At 44.0% G+C, this 5,824-nt stretch overlaps 1 long non-coding RNA gene across 1 annotated transcript in view; it reads right to left on the bottom strand.

Annotated features, from left to right (window-relative positions):
* The window catches only part of LOC117877122, a 24,099-nt gene extending 20,256 nt beyond the window's left edge, over positions 1-3,843 (bottom strand). The window contains exons 1-2 of the long non-coding RNA XR_004645620.1: positions 3,711-3,843; positions 2,826-2,915 (exon numbers count right to left, since the gene is read on the bottom strand). This is a non-coding gene — a long non-coding RNA (uncharacterized LOC117877122). The remainder of the gene's footprint in view (positions 1-2,825; positions 2,916-3,710) is intronic.
* Positions 3,844-5,824: the final 1,981 nt, after the last annotated feature.

The raw sequence follows: 5,824 nt of genomic DNA, 5'->3' as shown, positions 1-5,824 counted from the left end.
CTTTGCCTAATTTCAAGCCTAAACTTATTGATGGCCAGTTCATATCCATTTGTTCTGGGGTCCACATTGCTGTTCAACTTAAATAACTCCTCTCCCTCCCTGGTGTTTATCCCTTTGATGTATTTATACAGAGTAATCTTATTTCCCCTCAGCCTTCTATTGGTTATACTGAATAAGCCAAGCTCTTTGAGTTTCTTCTCATAAGGTAGGTCTTCCATTCCTCAGATCATCCTAGTAGCCCCTCTCTTCACCTGTTGTGGTTTGAATTCATCTTTCTTAAACATGGAAGACCAAAATTGCACACACTATTCCAGATGAGGTCTCACCAGTACCTTGTATAATGGTACTAACACTTCCCTGTCTCTATTGGAAATACCTTGTCTGCACCCCAGGACAGTATTAGCCTTTTAGAACATAAGAACGGCCATACCAGGTCAAACCAAAGGTCCATCCAGCCCAGTATCCTGTCTTCCAATAGTGGCCAATGCCAGGTGCCTCAGAGGGAATTAATAGAACAGGTAATCCTCAAGTGATCCATCCTCTGTCGCCCATCCCCAGCCTCTGGAAAACTGCCGCATCACACTGATGGTGCTCAGTCATCCTGTGATCAACCAATACCCCCAGCTCTTTCTCCTCTACTTTCACTTCCAACTGAAAAATCCCCAGCGTATAGCAAAATTTTTTGTTGTTAGTCTCTAAATGCATGACCTTACACTTTGCACTATTAAATATCATCCCATTTCTATTGCTCCAGTTTACAAGGTCATCCAGATCTTCTTGTATGGTATTCCAGTCCTCCTCCGTATTGGCAATACCTTCCAGCTTTGTGTCATTTGCACATTTAATTAGCACACTCCCACTTTTTGTGCCATGGTCAGTAATAAAAATGTTAAATAAGATTGGTCCCAAGACCAATCCCTGAGGAATTCCACTAGTAACCTTCCTCTAGTCTGAGAGTTCACCTTTCAGTATGACCTGTTGTAGTCTTCCCTTTAACCAGTTCCTTATCTACCTTTCAGTTCTCACATTAATCCCCATCTTCTCCAATTTAACTAATAGTTTCTCATCTGGAACTGTATAAAATGCCTTACTGACATCCAGATAGATTAAATCTACTGCATTTCCTTTGTCTAAAAAATGAGTTATATTCTCAAACAAAGATATTAGTAACTTTACCACCTCTTGAATACAACAACTGAAACAATTGTAGAAAAATCTATAATTACTTTCTATCTTTTAGACTACATACTTTTTTGCGGTTGACAAAGCTTGGAACAGATCATTTAATTTTAGGAAACATTCTAACAGCCCTTTCTTAATCACCTGTTAATCACTCTGTTTTATAAACAAAATTCTGACTCCCTGCCTCAGGGGCGCAAACTGGGAGCAGCACATCTCCTGTCTCCTCTGCAGAACTCATTGCATTGCACACTGCCTGCCCCTGAGGCTTGTAATTTTTGGGGGGGGGGGCAATGCCCTCCTTTGCCCCCCAAAACTCTAAGCATCCACAGACCCTACTGCTTATGGGTACTGAATAACTCTCGTTACTGAGACCTCGATCTCCAGATTACCTATGCTGCCTGGTACCTCATGATTCTCCATCCTTCTTTGCTAAGCCCTCCTGTGCCCCTCTCACTGGAAGATGTTGAGGAGGGTGAAGAAGACATTCAATCAGTCCCCTCATTAGTGCGGGGTCCCCTCCCCATAACTACAGGAACCCATATCATATTTTGACAAAGATAATCACCCATATCAGGAATGGTGGGATCAATTCTGAGTACCAACCCTCTTCCGTTTGGGCCTCCCCAGTGAGCATACTGGGATCCTTGGGTGGTGTATCGGCAGCAAATTTGCCAGGCCTCTGGCTCCACTTCAGCAGGAAACTAGGATCACACAGTCTCCTCCACCAAACTCCCAACATGAGAAGACCTTTGAGGTACAAGAAGGTAGGGCAGACAAAAAGGCTACTTCTCAACCCCCTACTTTGTCTTTGTCTCCAGACGAGGCAGTCATGCCTCGACCATCATCAATGGTAGAGTTGAGTCAATCCCAGAATCTTGTGAAGATTCTTATGGCAAACACTCTCCATATACCTAAGGACTCGCATCACAAGCTCCTGGACAGAGTGCAACCCGGATTGGTGTTACCAAATACAAGACCCATTAATATTGTGCTCCTGGATCCAGCAAAGACTGTGTATGGAAACTCCTGCCACCATACTGCCAACTTGTAAATGGGCAGATAAGAAATATTATTTCCCACTCCCGCCCAGAGACTCAAAATTTTTGTTTCCCCATCCCCCACCTAATTTCCTGTTGGTGGATGTCATAAACAAGCCGGGTAGACAGCATTACCCCCGTTCTACTCCTTATGACAAGAATTGGGAATGGTTAGAACTTTTTGGACGGAAAACCTACTCATTTGCAACTCTCCAGTTTTGGATCACAAACTATCAGGTGGTCATGGCCAAGTATGATTACATGAATTACAACAAGTTCACAATCTTTATTGAACATCTTCCACAGGAGCATAGAGAACACTTCGAGGCCATGATTAAGGAGGGTCAGTTATTTGCCAGTAGTACCAACCTGGCCGAGGCAAGCTTGGTGTTCTTATCTGCTTCATCTGTGTGTCCAACTGGCTCTCAAGCTTCTGACTGCCCCTCATCTCCTGTCCCAGGACCTTAATTGTGTGCTTCATCCTAACCTAGGAGTCCTCTATCTACAAGCATGGGTTCCGGGTGGTTCACAGGATTAGAATCTATCTGCTTGACAGGCGTACAGCAAGTATTGCTAAATAGTAGGTGGTCAATTTGAATCACTTACCTTCAGAAATGGAAGAGGTTCAACCACTGGTATTACCATCACTGCCTTGTGCCTGAATCTTCTTCACTGTCAGCCATCTTGAATTATTGGCTGGATTTAAAAAAATTAGATTGTTCAATTAGCTCTATTAAAGTTCATCTCATTGCAATATCCGCCTTTCATTCCCTACTAGAGGGGATTTCTGTTTTTGTGCACCCTACATCCCTGAGATTTATTAAGCGTCTGGGGAATCTATGCCCCTAAGTTAAGGATCCTACTGTGACTTGGGATCTCAGCCTGTAGCTTAGATACCTTTAGGGGACCTCCATTTGAACCTATGGCGATCTGGTCTTTGCTTCACTCATCTATGAAGATGGCCTTTCTAGTAGTTACCATGTCAGGCCGCAGGGTTGGAGAAATTGGAGACTTGATGGCTGACTGCCCCTCTGCCCCCCATTTACAATATTTTTCAAGGACAAGGTCTCCATCTGACTCCACCCAAAATTCTTATCTAAGATGCTGTTGGATTTCCATCTTAACCAGTCTATTCACTTACTGTTATTTTTTTCCTGAACCACACAAATCTCAGTGGGAGACTTCCCTTCATACATTAGACGTATGACGGGCATTGGCCTTTTATCTGGATAGGACTAAGCAATGTCAGAAATCACCTATACTCTTTGTTTCTATTGCAGAAAGATCAAAGTCTCAGAGAAGAGTTCACAGCCTCTTCTCTGAGACTGTCAAGATGGATTTCTGGGTGTATTACTGCTTGCTATGATGCAGCTGGTGCTTTGCCTCCCCAAAGGATTATAACACACTCTACGAGACCCCAAGCAACTTTCACAGCATTTCTCAAAAACATTCCAGTGTCTGAGAGCTGCTACATTGGGCTCCAGTGCATACCTTTTCTAAACACTATGCCATGGTCCATTCCATCAGATCTGATGTGGCAATTGGTTCTGCTGCACAGTCTTCCCTCCTGGACTTGATTCCCAGGCTCCCTCGTTCCTGTGAGGATACTGTCTGGGAGTCACCTAAAGTGGAGCAGCCATAGGGACACTACTCAAAGAAGAGGAAAAGGTTACTTACCTTGTTTGGTTACTGTGGTTCTTCAATATGTGTGTCCCTATGGGTGCTCCACTGCCTGTCCTCCTTCCCCTCTTGCTTTGGACTGTTCTTGTTAAATGTTCAGCTAGAGAAGGAGCTGAGGATGGTTCACCTGTGCAGCCCTATATACCCTCCGAGCATGATGCAAAGTTCTACAGAGTGCATGTGCAGGCTAAATGGACTCTAACAGAAAATCGCTGATCAAGGGCCGCATGCGCACCTGAAGTGGTGCACCTGAAGTGGTGCACCCATAGAGACAGACATCTTGAAGTATAAGCTTTTTTCTGTATCACAGTAGTGAGATTGGTGGGAAGAACAGAGAAAAGACCAATACTAGATGAATGGAGGGATCGAGTGAGGGAGACAAGATCTGTGAGACTGGCTGGAGCAAGTCCTTGGAACGAATTTAAAATTAGATAAGGTTTTAAAACAAGACCAGTTTTGAGTTAGATTCTGAAATGATTTTGGAGACAGTGGCATTACTAGAGAATTAAGGTGATCTATTGTACTTTGTAATATGAGAGTGTCACATATCTCTTATCCTGTAGAGATATAGACGGTGCCTCACTTTCCTCACCTGCCTGTGCCTCAATTTTCCTCTCAACTGATGCAGTAGTTTAATTTAGGCTCCTGGGTAAATTAGGAAATGCTATTCCTTTCAAGGTAAATAAAAGTCAAATGGAAAAGTCCAAACAAGCCCTCCAGTCAGCTATTCTTTGTTCTAACTTAGCCAAAGCCCTACTTTAAGAGTCTGAGCAATCTTGTTTTCTCCTTGATGCAGGTAAATGAAAAGGAATTTCCAGCCACCTCTTTTGGAAACCTTGCTATTGGCTCCAAGACAGGAAACTAGCATTCAGTAATTGCTCCAAGCTCTTGTGCTCTCATTCCCCTCAGCCTCTTTTATCACCCTGCTAGTCCCACTAGCCTCCTTCCTGACTTAAGACCTGCTTTGCTGGGCTTACTGAGCTGTATCTGCAGTTGTCTCAGACTTCCATCTCTCTGCCCTTTCTCATTCTCCTTCACTCATTAGAGACACCCAAAGTCTTCATGTGCCCTGTAGCATACCTGGCCTTTTCCCAGATTCTCTCCGAAAGAAAACAATGTTTTGCTACCTCCCTAATAGCTTCTTCATTGGGGGAGGGATAGCTCAGTGGTTTGAGCATTGGCCTGCTAAACCTAGGGTTGTGAGTTCAATCCTTGAGGGGACCACTTGGGGAATCTGGGGCAAAATCAGTACTTGGTCCTGCTAGTGAAGGCAGGGGGCTGGACTCGATAACCTTTCAAGGTCCCTTCCAGTTCTAGGAGATAGGATATCTCCATAGATTATTATATTATACAATCAAGGTTCTTTTTTATTTTCCAGAATGTATTGCTGTCCAGACTGCAATTCTCAGAGTCCTCCTGATAACTACACTTTCCAGGATTCCTTCATTTTGTTTCCAATGGTGTCCCTATGGGTGTTCTGTTTCAGGTGTGCATGTGCCCTAGGCTACCTTTGATCTGAGATTTTCGGTAGGAATGCCCATTTGGCCCATGCATACATCGTATACCACCTTGTGCCCCGTACTGAGGATATATAGGGCTGCATGGGCAAATTGCCCTCAGTTTCCTGTGACGGTACATCTAGCATGCCCATTTCAACTTTGATAGCTTAACGAAAACTCAAGGCTATCATAGTTAGTTTAGCTTACCTGATTTGAGTTTGTTTTATATTTTGGGGCATTTTGTTTAATTGCCCCCATCTGTCCCTTCTTTTCCCTCTATTATGAAGGGGTTTGGTTTGGGTGTCATCATCAACTTGGTGTGCCAGGATCCCTGGGATTCAAACACTGTCTTAACTGCCAGGAAGCTATCATGGTCTGTGGTGGACGTTCCCGCTGTACCTGCTGCCTGGGAGACATCTGCATCCC

This window comes from Trachemys scripta, chromosome 4, assembly GCF_013100865.1.
Source record: "Trachemys scripta elegans isolate TJP31775 chromosome 4, CAS_Tse_1.0, whole genome shotgun sequence".
NCBI lineage: Eukaryota > Metazoa > Chordata > Testudines > Emydidae > Trachemys > Trachemys scripta.
Note: the sequence above shows the minus strand (reverse complement) of the source record. Positions and strands in the feature narration are given on the sequence as shown.